Source organism: Helianthus annuus, chromosome 13 (assembly GCF_002127325.2).
Source record: "Helianthus annuus cultivar XRQ/B chromosome 13, HanXRQr2.0-SUNRISE, whole genome shotgun sequence".
NCBI classification, from domain to species: Eukaryota; Viridiplantae; Streptophyta; class Magnoliopsida; order Asterales; family Asteraceae; genus Helianthus; species Helianthus annuus.
Window position 1 is genome coordinate 112,117,789 of NC_035445.2, and position 16,850 is coordinate 112,134,638.

Consider the following 16,850-nt stretch of genomic DNA (forward strand, 5'->3'; position numbering starts at 1 on the left):
TAGAACCCAAAACTTTGACGAGATTTTGAAAACTTGGAAGGCACAAGGCCAAAAAATCAAACTGGAAGGGTTCAAAATCATATAATAAATCATTTGAAAACAGAGGATTGTTTTTAAAAAAAATCGTTTTAGAAAACTGGGTTCTTGTTTTAGTGATCACCTAAGGATAGGTGAAGTGCACGTTTTAAGATCTAAACACAAGACAACTTGTGTTGGGGTCCTAGAAAGGTTATAGTCTAGGTCAAAGCATTACTAATAACCTAATTCCCTATAACCATTGGCTCTGATACTAGCTCTTCTGTCACACCCCGACCACGTAAAACATCAAATCGTGGCGGAAACGTAAGGGAGTGTTGTAACAGAATTATTGTTCCACAACCATGGTAATTAAAACAATATTTTATTCATCACCCAAGGGTGGAATACATCGTTCAAAACAAGAACCAACATGTTACATTGTCTTAAAACTACTGAAATAAAGAGTACATAACGTAATTAAACTAAGTCTAGCTCTGTTTTATGTCACTAAGGCCCGAGTCCACCCTAGCGTGTCACGATCGTCCTACGCATTAGCTCCTGAAACACATGTGAAAATAGGTACGTCAGCATAAAAATGCCTGTGAGTAACATAGGTTTTGTGAAAATAGGATTCATGACTTAGGTTTAAGAAAAGTGTTTATTAAAAGTTAGTCATGAACCTTGTAAAATGTTTTGTTTTGTAAATCATTTGAAAAGCGATAAAATCAAATGATATGTATAAATAGAAGAATAACGTATGGTTAAAAGAATAACCAAGTAAAAATAAGTTGTATAAAGCAAGTTGTTTTTTTTTTTGTAAAACGAAGTCTTGTGAAAATGTGTTATTTGTGTAAAAATGTATAAGTCCAAACTAAATGATTTAAACAACGCTCTGACATTTAATACGATACAAGCACTTATATATAGGAAGTACCAGCGGCGTATCCACCATGCTTGTATGATACTACACACATATCGTTACTTAAGTCATTAAACAAACCACCAATATATAAGGTCCATGTTTAAACCAACCATCAAATGTCCTTGTCTAAACCATTGTCATATGTTTAAAAAGGTCCCAAAATGTAGTCATGTATATGTAACAAATGTCATGTATGTTAAGTAAATATGTATTCACTTAAACCAAATGTAAAAATTTACAAAACAAAGTATTTTGAGTATATCAAAAACTTATGTTTTGCAAAGTAAAAGCATGTTTTAAATGATACAAACATTTATGTGGTAAGTTAACGCATACATTCAAGCCTTGAGACAGACGGATAACCATAAGTAAAGGTTATCAAAAGAAATGTTTTCGGATTCAGTCATTCCTTTCATCCAAACCAACCCAGGATGTCAGAAACGGGATTTGTCAAGTCCTATGGTACCATTACTTACTACCGAGCAGCGTAGCTAATGTTAATGAATGTATATAAGTCCCGTTTATGCAAACCAAATGTCATACCAAATGTAAACATGTTATATGAAAACAATGTACTAAGTATGCTAAGTTAACATACAAAGCCGAAAAGTCGTGTAAATCAATGTGCTAATATGCCAAGTAAACATATGTAGCAAAGCAATGTAATGTAAATCAATGTGCTAGCATGCTCAGTCAACATACATAGCAAAACAATGTAATGAAAACATGTACTATAAGCGTACTAAGAACATAGCAAGCATATGATGTGAAAACAAGAAAGCACGAAAGTAACAAGTAGGCACATGTGTTTCACCCCAAAATGTTTGGAAAACAGTAAAAGAGGGGTCTATGTACTCACTTGAGATTGCTTAGAAGTCGTGGGATAACCACCAAGCAATGCTAGAAGATCACGGAATCAAACGGCACCTATATAGGTATCTACATTAATAAACGGACCTATCGGAGGATCGGGTAGTACGAGGGTTCGTAAACCAAATAAGTATGGGAACTTATGTAATATGGTTTAACAAAGCCTATATACTAAAACGAAACCTATCCTAAGTGCTTTTGACCCGTTACGACCCGCTTAGTTAGCTTATGCTACTTTAACGTGTCGTTCGCGTAAAACGCATTCGGAAAGCCTAACTAGTCCTATGATAGGTAAGATATGCCTTAACATGCTTAATATTGTTGTTATATCAGTTTAGATACCAAAAATTATGTTACATAGGTTTAAAATGAATTTTGGCGCAAAAAGGGTATTTCGGTAATTTACCTAAGGCATAAGAACTAATTATCATACAACTACTTAAACGTCGTGACCATAAGGTATAACCTCGGAAGGTTATTCCCTACACAACTATGGTCACCTAAAATGTTTGGTCGGATCCTAATGATCGACCAAATGGGTCGGGTTCGTAAGCATAAGCGATTGATTAGATCGCTTACCTTTACGACCCTAAATAAGCACAAATCTAAAAGCGACGAGCTAAACATGCTAGAACATGTTTAGTAAAGTTAGAAAACAGGTTTGGTATTTAAAACAAACGGTTTTAATACCCTAGAGTAGTTTGGTTACAAAATACGCGAGAAAACGCATTTTGGGCGAAACTACGACTCGTCACTAAGCCTAGATAACGTGGTAATCAATAGGTATGTCACTAGGGACTATAACCATCGTGATTACGCTCACGTTATGAAGTTTAAACGAACTTCGCGTTGACCATAAACTGGTCAATGCAGAAAGTCAAACACAGTTTGACTTTAACGCTAAAACGAACGAAAAACGCGAAAGAATACTTACAGAAGGTCCCCGCAAGGTTTGATTCCAAGTAAATCTCAGGTAGGAAGTGTAAAACACAACCACTTAGAGAAAAACTCAGATCAAATGTGAGGAAATGAGCAAGACAAGGTGGGTATTTATAGGAAACATGGAACCGTTAAGATCGTTTCTTGTTCCCCAAGCGTTTAATCTCGGCCCTACACCTCATGCCCACTGAATTATAAACCCATGGGAGCCCATAGGATTGTTAAAAACCAGTTGCAAGTGGTTTTTGGGTGTTAAACAGCTGTAAACAGCTGTTTGCACAATTCTGCTGAACTGGGACATGCTTACGGACCGTAAGCAAGTCCATACGGTCCATAAGGACCTGGCTTGCTGGCAGAAACTTTCATTAATTGGCAGAACAGGCCCCTGTGTTCCCAAACTTGATTTTTGATGCATTTTGGCACATTTAAGCCCCGTTAACCCCATTTTAAGGCTCTAAAATGATGTTAAAGTATAGGGGACTTGAAATATGCTCAAAAATATGCCGGATGTCGGTTCGTTTGGCCGTACGATTGCGTTGTTCGGTTAATTACGATGGAAGTCGTAACGGATGCAAAAACGGTCCAAATTGCGCGACGAATGGATTTTTGACAAGCCAATCACTAAAACATCATATTTTAATGATTAAATAAATTTTTGGATGTCCGGAGGTATTCAGAACGTAAGTTATGCGCGAAAATGCAAACTTATGCACTTTTTGACGCTTTTAGTCCCTGAATGAGCATAAAGTTTGTTTTAGCACACCGAACCCATCAAAGCCTATTTCTAAGCTATGTAAAGGATATTTAGGGTGTGTTTAACTTATGGGCATGCTCCGGAATGTTCATTATAGTTCAGATTGGCATACTTTCGCAGAATTTTAGTCCCTGTAAGCGAATAAACTTGATTTTGCCATACCAAAGCCTTCAAAACTTATTTCTAAGTTATGTAAAGGTTATTTAAGGTATGTTAAGCGTAAATTGATGTTCCGGAGTATTTGTTGTGTTAAACTGATTACGTTTACGCACCAGTTTGTGTATAACTCTCCAGAAAGTGATATAGAGTTTGAAATCGAATAAAAGTCAAAGCACGAAAAACATCAAACATCAACAAATAAACATTGGGATCAAATAACTTTATTTCATTGATAACTGAATTGTTTACAATGATTACAAGCACAGATGTCTCACAAAACTTTTGACTTGTCTCTTCAATGTATCATATGCCTCTTGTACTCTCTGACTTGACCATTTTAAAGAATCATACTACTTTTGTAAATCAAAAAACTTAGTTTCTTTTTCAACGCAATCGACACATTTTGCTGCACATTTTTCTTTCAAAATCTTATTTTCTTCTTCAAGACCATGACATTTTTGTGTTAGCTTTTCGACTTTTATTTTCAAAATTTCTTCTGTTTCAATCATTTCTTTACATTTTGTTTTGAAAACATTTTCAAGTTTGTTTGATTCAATTTCTTTTGTTTTTATAATGTCATCTTTTTCAGTACAGGCTTTGCACATTTCTATGCAATTCCTGCACGTGTTCTCATTTTTATCAACAATTTCAACATTCGACAAATTAGAATATTCATTTACCTCAGTCTTTTTCAGCACCGGTTCTTCTGTCTTAGTTTTCTGCTCTTCCTCTTTGTTCTCCTCTTTTCCTTCTTTCTGTTCTTCTTCTATCTTCTGTTTTTCTTCAGCTTTCTATTCCTCTTCAGCAGTAATCTTCGCAACAGTCTTTACTTCTTCAATCATCTTCTTCAATTCTTCTTCTTTTCTCTTCTTCATTTCTACCACCTTCGGTAGACTTACTTCAAAAACTTCTTTTAACTTGTTCATCAAATCCGGAAAGTAACTTTTATCAGAAAGCCTTCTTGTGTTAAAAGTGCCCTCACTTGGAAACAAATTGGTTACAGCATCAAAATCCACTTTTGACGGATCAACTACTGGATTACCCTGTGGATCTATGTAACACTCCAATTCTTCATTCCATCTCTTGGCTCTTTGTGCTTCCTGAAATGGTTCATTCAACTTGCTAATCTCCCATCTCGCACTGTCTCTTCTCCACCAAGTATCATGATCATCACTTGCAACAAATGCATATCCAACTGCATCTTCTTCAGGGCAAACTTGACTCCAGTCGTAACCTTCATCGTCATATATAACTGCAAGAGCCCTTGATCTTTCTTCTGATTGCTTCAATCTTGGCGGTTCTGATTTGTTCTGATGGTAAACCGCTTTCTTGTAATAATCTTCTTTGAACGGGTTTTCAGAATCGTCATCAGCATACGCATTTCTGCACTCGCGCTTAAAATGACCTTTTTGTTTGCATTTGAAGCATGTCACCTTAGATTTGTCAAATCCCAGTTTGGTCGATGGTCCACCAATTGACTCTCTCCCCGTGATCTCCATGAACCGCTGTGCTCGACGAACAGCACTAGCCATGCACCATCTTATATCCATTAGTTCCATCTCCTCGGGGTCTAATTGATCATAATCTTCTTTCGTCAAGTTGGTGTTGCCGATCTTCCCTGCAACGAGGCTTTCATACGATTCAAGTACAGATGCCAAGAAAACCATCTGTTGTTTCGCTGACTCTTCACTGAAATTCTGCCCATTCTTCAAATCCACTGCGATATTACACTGAAACAAATTCTTGGAAGCAGATTGACTTGAAGTGTTTGAAGAAGATCCACTGTGAAAACCACTGTGAAGACTTTCATTGTTCACAGAATTTGAGCTTTCTGCAGAAAACGCTGTTCTTGGAGACCCAGCTTGTGGTACATTTCCTCGGTAGTAAAGCTCCACATTCTGCTGATGAGCTGGACTGTTGACTTTAGATCTCTTAATCTCCAACTCATGGCTTTCAAGCCTTTCAATCAGCAAGTCCACTGTTAACTCTTCAGGCTTGATTGTGTTTTTCAACATTAGAGCGAAGTATTGCCAATCTTGATCATTTGGCAATGAATCAAACAATTTATCCACCATCTCCTCTTCAGTATATTTGATTTTGTGTCTGGCCAGCTCCATTTTTAGATGTCCAAATCTCTCGATCATTTTACAAACAGATTCATTTTTCATGCAACTGAATAAATCAAACTCTTTACGCAACAATTTCTTTTTGTTTTTTACAATTTCATTACTTCCTATACATTTTCTCTCTAATGCTTCCCACAAACTCTTTGAAGTTTTTTCTTGTTCGAGTAATGAAATAATATCTTCTCTTACTGACTGTTTGATCAATGTTATCATTTTATATTAAGCCACAACATTTTTTATATCTTTTTCTGTAAAATCCTTTTCATCTATTAACTCTCCTCCTTCTTTCACTGGTGCTTTATATTCACTTTTCAGTTTTAACCAACTTTCTGGAGCGAAAGCTTTTACCTAACCCTCAAATCTGTTTTTCCACCAGTTAAATCTTCAACTTTCATAAGCTTCGGTGGTTTCTGTTGGCTTCCATACATGTTCTCGAATTTCAAATTCTCTGAGATTTCCTTCGAATATTCTCTCATCTCGGATCTTCTATCTGTCGATTCGGAAGTGAATGCGTTATAGAATGTGTTGTAAAATTCTTCACCGTTTCTTGACATCTTCAATCACCTGAGAACAAACAAACAAATTCAATCAGCTAAAACAATATCCAATATTCTGAAATAAACCGACACTCGATTGTTGTGAAATGATTTGACACGAAAAAGTTCACTTTCGAGTGAAATATGACACTCGGGCGAAATCAGATTATAAGCTAAACATCCACTTTGAGCGAAATCAAACAATAACACTATGAGCGAAATTAGACTTTAAGTCTTTCGAGCGAAATCTGTTTGAACTCTGGAGCGAAATCAGGTTGATGTTTTGAGCGAAATAGCAGTTTTGACAAACTGGAGCGAAATCACATGGAATTTTCGAGCGAAACCCCAATGTTCATTCGAGCGAAATCACTATCTTTGTGTCTCAGGAGCGAAATCAGACTGACATTGGAGCGAAATCACACATATCTAGTCAACTGGAGGGAAATCAACTGATATCTTGGAGCGAAATCATGCTTGTTCATATGAGCGAAATTAACTCGGATGTCAATTTTGGTCATTTTTAGGTCGAATTTTAGTCTCAAACTTTCAGGGATTAGTTAATAGTCACTTATACACAATCTGTGAAAAATTGAACAGGTTTTGACCGGTAAATTTTGTTCTGTTGAAGAAAGAAGGTGTAGAAGACAGAAATCTGATGCAATTGAGCTAAACTCTTCCTCCTGTGCTCTAATACCACTTGTAGGATCGTTGTTGAACCCGAATGAGTCGATCAGAAGAGTCTTTTATCCGAATCAAAGGCGGAATCAATGAAACAGACGCTCAAACTAATTACAATGCCTCTTGTATTGATTTAACACTGATTACAACCCGAGAACAATTTGGCAGCACTTCGTTACACAATCCTGAATCCGTGCCAAATGAAATGAACATGTGCACTATTTATACTAGTCTGATTTCGCTCTTAATGACCAAGTGCCTTATGAGCGAAATCAGAAGATTCTGATTTCGCTCCAAGTGACCTTGGTCCTTATGAGCGAAATCAACACCTTAACTTCTAATCTTTGATTCTCAAACCTCGTGCACTGGTTATTCTAACCTATCCTATTACATGATACAAGACGAAGTCAATAGACGTGATGCACTAACAGGGTATTTGAAGTGGAGCAAAATCACTAATACTTAATTTTTCGAAAATGTAATTAGGCATTATGTTAACACAAAGATCTTTATCAATGGTGACATTACTAATAAATGAATTTTGAAAAAAACATGGAACCAGTGTAATGTTTATTTCAAAAGGGTCTTCTTTTATTAGCGAAGTTTGATCATTAGTTAACTTAACACTTACCATTTCTTCAATTTTAGTGTTAGTGTTTAGCTCTTTTAAAAACTTAGCATGAGTTGGTACTAAACAGTGATTTTCGAAAGAAGGTGACAAGAGATTAATTTCTTCAAAATTAGACTCTTCTTGAATTTTAACGTTATCGACCTCACCTTTTTCGTTGTTTAGATCATGTGTCGGTTTTTCACTTATTTGTTCTTCCATTTTTAACTCTTCAACTATCGTTTCTTTATTTAATTCTTCTCTTGCGCGGGACTCCTCTTCCCTTGCGCGAGATTCTTTTATGCAACGTTCGATAGTTTTAATGTGTTCTAATATCTTATCGGTCACTTCGGTGATAGAGAAAGGATTGGGATCATTAAAGCTCGAATCCGGTTGTTCGATCCTTGGCTCCTCATAGTACTCATATGAAGTAGATGGTTCACACCATTGCCCTTCATTGTAAGTATATGATGGATAAGGGTCGTAATTTTGTTCTTCATAGTACTCATATGAGGTGGGTTGTTCACGCCATGGTTCCTCATAATATGTGTATGAAGGTGGTGGTTCATATCTTGACTCCTCAAAGTATGAGTATGAAGGCACTTACCTTGGTTCATCAAAATGTGAGTATGAGGGGGAAGGTTCATACCTTTGGTCTTCATAGGATGTGTATGAAGACGATGACTCGTACCTGGGCTCCTCATAATAGTTGTATGAATTGGATGGCTAAAATAAGTTACAATATTGTACCGAGTGCGGGTTTCCACAATTAGTGCAATAGTCTCTCATATAATCATCCTCCTCATAGGTATAGTTGTAGCCCCTGAGTATCGATCCATGGGGATCACTCAACAGACCACAACCGAGTCTCGAGACCAGAAAACAGAAAATAAAGGAAATAGAAGCTGGACACGGCCCCGTGTTCAGTGGACACGGCCCCGTGTTCAGGATCTGTATCTGGGCGTTTTAATAAAAGCTACTGGTCTCGTTGAGCACGGGGGCGTGTTCAGTGAGCACGACCCCGTGTTCAGACTCTGTATCTGGGCGTTTAATGAAAAAATATGCAGCGCGGCCCCGTGTTCAGGCTACTGTAAATGCAAACAAAACTAAAATGCAGAAAAATGTGCGTGCGGTTTAAAAAGGTTTTGAAAAACTGATTAGGTCGTCGATTTTAAGCTTTCTTAAAATCCTTGTGTCCCCGGCAACGGCGCCAAAAACTTGATGTACGTGAAGTGTGTTATATTTTTAGGTATATATTTTAAGCCCTTTTTACACTTTTAGCCAAGTTTTAAATTTATAAAACACGATATTTACTAACACTAAACACACATATGGGCAAGTGCACCCATCGTGGACGTAGTATAGTGTTGGTAAGATACCGAGGTCGTCCAAGGACACAAGAGCTTTTAGTACCGGTTTATCCTCAACGTCTAATCAAATCAAAATGTTAGAAAAAGATTTTAAACTAAGAAAATAAAACTAACTAAAATGCTAAAAAATAAAATAAAAATAAAACAGATAGACAAGATGAATCACTGGGATCCGACTCATGTGTAGTGTAACCTTTGATTATTTTCGCACTTTTGCACTTGTTTAAGAGATTATCTTAGTTATTGTAGTAGGCCCCTCTTTTGAAGGCGACGTTACCCTCAACCCAGTAGTTTGAGTCAGCAAGGATACAATCCTAAAGGGTCGGATTATTGAAAGATAATTAATTAAGTTATTAATGCATAATGTGGTAGGCCCCTCTTTTGAAGGCGACGTTACCCTCAGCTAAGTAGTCTGAGTCAGCAGGGATACAGTCCTAAGTAGCTGGGTTAAAGTTTTAATAGTAGTTTAACTTATGAGGGGATCAAAGAGTTTGGACCCCCGCCATCCAATACCTTTGGGTATTGAAGGAGGTCCTACTAAATTTGACCCAGGTCCTTTGCAGGATCTATACACTGAACAATGGCAAGACTCTTACCAAACCGTTCCCTTAACCCCTGACCAGGTAGCCAACATACCTCGATATAGACCGTGGAGATATGAATGGTGAAAATCTTTTATTTTATATAGACAGTAAAATAATGCCAAGACACCACGGACAAACGATAAGGAAGAATCACCTTCAAACTAAGAAACTAGTAATTAAAGTCATTAATACAAAACCAATTAAAAAGTGCAAAAGATTAAAAATAAAAAGTATTACACAAACACTTGTCTTCACCAAGTAATGTAAGAGACTTAGGCAAACATGGCCTTTGATTGTCAAGAACTCTTACGATCAATCTTGGATCCCGAGACGACTCACACACTCTATGATGGACAATGGATGATGGTGGTGGATGATGGTGTTGTGATGGTGGTGGGTGGTGGGTGAAGTGTGAGAGAGGTGGTGTGCCAAGGGATGAGTTGCAAGAGCTCCAAACCCTCCTATTTATAGGCTGAACAGAAGCTCGGGCACGGCCCCGTGCCCGCTGAGCACGGGCCCGTGTCCATCTGACACTCTCTCTCTTCATTAATTGTAATTCGCAATTATAACAAATGCGCCTGCAGCAACTTGACCACGCCCCCGTGTCCGCTGGGCATGGCCCCGTGGTGGGCAGTAGAAGCTTCTATATGTTTGTCTTTTCTGCTGTTTCTTGGGCACGGGGCGTGTTCAGTCTTCTGTCTTCTTTGTTTTGCTTGGGAGGATGTTGTCGGGGGTCGGGCATATCACTTTTGTTCCTTTTCTTGTATTTATGCTAGATTTTTCTGTCTTTTTGCTTCTTTTGTTATTTTGAGCTCATTTAATCCTGAAAATACAAAAGGAAGACAAAAGCACACTTTTTCCAACATTAGCACTAAAAAAGGGTTAGTTTTAAGCCACAATTGATGTAATTTATATGTTGCATTTTGTGCACATCAATACCCGGATTCCATCGTCTAAAGTAAAAGATTGAGTGAACGATGAAGAAAAATCAAGTTTTATTGTAAAAATCCTAATCTAGCTTAGATTGTGCAAAACACCTGAAATTCCATAGATCCGAGCTAGATCTTACCAAGAATGACGTCACATAGCAGTTTGTACAAGACACCACGATGACATCATCCATAAGACCACAGATCCGAGAGATTTCACGGTGAAAAGTGTGATTTCAAAGGTGAATCTCGTAGAGAATGAAGTGTAGATCAAGAAAGTATAAGGATCTAGCCTGAAACGTACCGGAATCGCCAAGAGAATGAGGAAAAGTGGTGTTCGTGCGTCTGAGTCGAGTAGGGCTATCACATCAGTGAAGGACTGATGTGACAGCTCCTATTTATAGTATGAAGTGGGTGAGTAGGGATAGTGTGCACGGACCGGGTGGCAACTCGATCGAGTGGCCATCCGATCGGGTGGTCATCCGATCGGATTGCCACTTGGTCAATCCAATCCTTTCCGCGTTCCTGTCTTGATTCGTTTTGTGAGTTGAATTAAGTGTTGCGTATTATTTGGTAAATAGAATAACTAGAATACATCATAAACACCAAAGTTTTCCGAGATTAATAGATTCTGCTAGTGACAAGACTCCAGTCTCTCGTTCAACCAAGAATCAAGTTTCACGAGTCTTGAGAGTCAAGTACCAAATAAATATCTAGAATTAGACATTCCCAGCATATATATAGACTTAGACATTCCAAGTGTAGATATAGGCATTCTAGTCATACAGATTTAGGCATTCCAAACACATAAAATTAGGCATTCAAGACATAGATTTAGATATTCCGAACATATAGATTTAGGCATTTCAAGCATATAGATTTTAGACATTCCAAGTTATCGAAGTATCACATCTTATATAGTACAGGGACTAGCCTTGCCAATAGATAAAGGTCAGGGGCTAAATTTGACAAAAGCCTAAAGTTTAGGGACGCTGGGCGTTACAGTCTCCCCTCCTTTAGGAGATTTCGTCCCCAAAATCTTAGAAGAAGACTGCTCGAAGAGCTGCGGATACTTGGCCTTCATATCGGTTTTAAATTCCCAAGTGAATTCGGCGCCACGCTTTCCTTCCCATCGAACCTTGACAATGGGAATCTTGCTGCGCCTCAGACGCTTGACAGTTTGATCCATGATTTCGACCGGTTTCTCCACAAATTGAACAACTTCATTTATTTGTAAGTCCTCAAGAGGAACCTGTAGTCCCTCGTCAGCTAAGCATTTACGTAGATTAGATACGTGGAAACTGGATGTACGTTGTTTAGTTCCTGTGGCAGGTCGAGTCGGTATGCTACCTTGCCAATCCTTTCGAGTATCGTGAGAGGACCCACATAGCGAGGAGCAAGCTTTCCCTTCTTACCAAAGCGAACTACCCCCTTCCAGGGAGATACCTTGAGGAGAACTCGGTCACCAACATCAAATACCAGAGGCTTACGCTTAACATCAGCATAGCTCTTTTGTCTGCTTCTAGCCTTGATCAAGTTATCACGGATTTGAAAAATCTTGTCCATTGTCTCTTGAATGATTTCAGGGCCAGTAAACTGCTTGTCACCAACATCATGCTAGCAGAGAGGAGATCGGCACTTGCGGCCATACAAAGCTTTGAAAAGAGCCATCTGAATACTGGAATGATAGCTGTTGTTGTACGAGAACTTAATCAATGGTAAATGTACATCCCAGTTACCACCAAAGTCGATGACACAAGAACGGGGCATATCCTCTAGGGTTTGAATAGTACGCTCGGTCTGTCCATCCGTCTGAGGATGAAAGGCCGTGCTAAGATTCAAGTGCGAACCCATAGCGGACTGAAACGTTTGCCAAAGACGCGAAGTAAATCGACCATCACGGTCAAAGATTATATCAAGAGGTATGCTATGATGACATATAATCTCATCGGTATAGATTCGAGCAAGTTTCTCCACTTTATAATCTTCTCGAATAGGAAGAAAGTGGGCCGATTTGGTCAAACAATCGACAATCACCCAGATACTGTCGTGACCAAAAGGCGTACGGGGTAGTTTAGTAATAAAGTCCATAGCGATGCTATCCAATTTCCAAACTGGGATCTTAGGTTGCTCCAAAAGTCCAGAAGGACGCTGGTGTTCAGCCTTTACCTTCGAGCAAGTAAGGCACTTAGACACATATATAGCAATGTCCTTCTTCATGCCAGGCCACCAGTAAGTCGTACGCAGATCCTAGTACATCTTATCGGCACCTGGATGGATAGAGTATCGAGATTTGTGAGCCTCACTCATAATGAGCTCACGGAGATTATCATGATTTGGCACCCAGATGCGATTGAGATAGTACTGAAGACCATCAGATTTAGTTTCGATCGGATAAACGTTAGCGCCATGAACTTCAACAGATAGACTTCCTTCATTAGCTGACGAATACTGGGCTTCATGAATACAAGCATGCAGATCACTAGAGATATGAATAGCCTTAAAATGAGTTCTACGACTAAGGGCGTCGGCCACTACATTCTCCTTGCCACTACTAGAAAAGAACGGATATCAGATGCAGATTTAGGTGTACTCCAATTCTTCACAGCTTCAATTTTAGACGGGTCAACATGAATACCTTGCTTACTAATGACATGACCAAGAAATTGCACTTCATCGATCCAAAACTCATACATAGAAAATTTAGAATACATACGTTCACCACGTAAGAGTTCAAGCATAAGACGTAAATGATGAGCATGATCGGCTTTAGACTTAGAATAAATAAGGATATCATCAATAAAGACTATCACAAAACGATCCAAATAGGGTTTACACACACGATTCATAAGGTCCATGAACACAGCGGGTGCGTTGGTCAAACCAAAAGGCATGACTACGAACTTGTAGTGCCCATATCGAGTACGAAACGCGGTTTTTGGAATATCATCTTCAAGGACACGCAACTGATGATATCCAGATCGAAAATCGATCTTAGAGAAACAGGACGCGCCTTGTAGTTGGTCAAATAGGTCATCAATACGAGGAAGCGGATAACGATTCTTTATGGTAAGCTTATTAAGTTCACGGTAGTCGATACACATACGGAAGGAACCATCCTTCTTCTTTACGAATAAAACAGGAGCACCCCACGGGGAGGCACTTGGACGAATAAAACCTTTATCGAGCAATTCCTGTAGTTGGCTGGATAATTCTTGCATCTCTGAAGGTGCAAGACGATAGGGAGCCTTGGCGACAGGAGTCGCACCAGGTACTAATTCAATACGAAATTCGACGGATCGAGGAGGAGGAAGACCAGGAAGATCCTCAGGAAAGACATTGGCGAAATCACAAACCACTGGAACATCGCTTATGTTCTTCCCCTTGTCCTTTTGTTCCACCACGTGGGCTAGGAAGGCAAAGTTCTGTTTACGTAAGCATCTGCTCGCATGTGTGCATGACATCAGCCTCAGTCATTTTGAAGGTCGGTCTCCATAGACATTCAAAGTATCACCAGACGAAAGAGGAAGACGAACGAGTTTCTCGTGACAAACAATCTCGGCATGGTTCTTACGCAACCAATCCATACTGATAATGACATGAAAGCTACCCAAACGCATGGGTATGAGATCAATAGAGAATACGTGATCGTTAAGAGTCAGGGAACAATCACGAACGATAGAATTAACAAGAATCGACTTACCATTGGCGACCTCAACAGAGAACGACTCAAGTAACTTGGAGCGTGTATAGTTTATCAAAGACTCAAATTCTACGGACACAAAGCTTTTATCAGCACCAGTATCAAATAGAATCGAAGCATAAAGATTATTAATAAGGAACATACCATTCACCACATCATTGTTGTTGCGAGCCTGATTAGCATTGAGATTGAATGCTCGTCCACGAGCGGCTGCTTGTTGTTCTTGGTTCAGCTGGGGGCAACGATTATGAAGGTGGGTAGTATCACCACACTGAAAGCTTGCATGAACAACGTTGACTGGAGCTGGTTTCTGCGGAGGAGCTGGAAGAGCTGCTTGAGTTGCCTGAGCTGGGCTTGCTGAGCTGGCTGTGATGGGTTAGCTTGGCGAGAGTAGGGAGTAGTGTGACCATAGCGGTTACAGTTAGTACACAAACGACATGCAAAAGTAGCTGGATGATGGAAACTGCAAGTTGCACACTTGGGGTAAGACCTAGTGTACTGTTTCTTAGCTTTTGGAACAACAGGGTTAGCAGCAGCAGTAGCAGGAGCAGGAGCAGGTTTAACAGCAGGGTTTGCAGCTGGCACAATAGCATTGCATCCAGAACCCTGAGACTTCCTTTTCTTGTTCTTGCTGCCACTTGGCTGCTGGGTGACTTGATTTGCAGACTTGGAGGGAGCAGGAGTAGCAAACTGCTTATCACGCACACGGTTGTTGTTGAGACTAGCTGCAAGGCGGTAGACTTCCTCAATAGTTTCCAATTGAGCTGCTTTAATAGAATCACGTATAGCAGAAGGTAGACCATTGATGTACTTAGTTATCATTCGCTTAGGAGTAGAAACCAAGTGAGGAATGATCAAACTGAGTTGCTTAAAGCGGGTAGTGTAAGCCAGATTATCATCACCAATCTTCTTTAAGTGCCAGAACTCTTCTTCGAGCTTCAACTGTTCGTGAGGAGGGCAGAACTCAAGCATCATCAGTTCTCGCACCTCAGCCCATGGAAGAGCAGAGGCTTCTTCGTTTGAACGTATGTTTCTCTCATTCGACCACCACTCCAATGCTCTGCCTTGAAACATTCCAGTCGCACTCATAGTCTTTAAATGATCTGGGCACTCGCTGTTAATGAAGGTAACCTCAATGCTGTCGAACCACTCGAGCATGGCAGTCACCCCATCACTGCCCGTGAAAGGCTTATGATTGCAAGAGATGAAATGCTTTGTAGTTGAACTTGGTAGGCTTTTGTTTATCGGCCTTTGAGTCCACAGAGGATGGAGGAGTGTTTGATCCTTGGATCTCAGAGACGATCTTTGGCACGACTCGAGCGATCTGGTTGGCTATGATGGACATCATCTTCTTCTGAGACTTTTATCTGGATTTCTTGAGAGTGTCGGATAGCTTACGAGACGACATCTACAGATCCAATCAAGAGGATCGTATAAGTCCAGATTACAAAGTCTCACAAAATAAAATTCACACCCGATAGATAGATTAAAGAATATAGATTTCACACAGCAAACTCACGACCTTCACATGGCACGTTGTACGAAGTTTGGTCAACATGCCAGAAGCGCTTATATATAGGAAGTACCAGCAGCGTATCCACCATGCTTCGGGCATATCGCCTCTGCCTCGTACTCGATGTCATGTTACGTGTCGCAATATTCCAAACGTAACAAGTTATTCATCATTATCATCACATAGATTGCCCAAATAGATTTCAAATAGATTTACATAGTTTAACTCAATAGATTAACATAGATTAATCATAGATTACGCTAGAGTGCACATTAGTTCATACATAGAATTCCCATAGGCTTCACGAGTAGTTTTGGAGTTCCCATGGATTTCATAGACTTCCCATAGATTTCATAGATTACATAGGCTTTTCATAGATTAGATTTCAACATTCCCCATATCAATCCACAAACACTAAGTCTCACATGGCACTTGGTACGAAAGTTGGTAACATGCCGGAAGCACTTATATATAGGAAGTACCAGCGGCGTATCCACCATGCTTCAGACATGCCACTTCTGTCTCGTATTTCCATGCCATTTGGTGTTCCACACCCATAATAACACAGATAGATTTCATATAGTATTTCAAGATTTCTACATAGATTACACATTGAATAGAGCTTCATAAATTTAGTTCGATCATGAGATTAGAGTTAATGTTTTAGATTGCGGACATAAGTGTGATTCGTGCAAAAGCATTCTTAAAATAAACAAAGAATCGAGTTCAAAACCACATTCATAAAATTGAGATAATCACAAAAGATAGGCTTATAAAACATAGGATTGTTCCGGTTAGAGGAACGGTGACTAACCAAAGTGATTCGAACCCCTTTCGAATTGAGGTAACGTATCTCGACTTACTTAGACAAATACGTCATCGATGTTAGGCCTACGGTATTCGTCCTTTTGGTCATTTCATGTTCCCAATTGATCGGAAGTTGCGAGACTTTGGCGAGACATAAAATCATTAAGGAGTGGGACTAGTTGTCAAGGTCTGAGTTCCACCTCTATCTTGACAACATCGTACCCTAATAGCGTTGGTACTTATCCGCAGACAAGACCCACTAGAATAATATGGAGAATTTCCGCCAAGGTTTGGATGTCACTCCTGCTTTGAGGGCAATCTCGTGCAAAGTCACA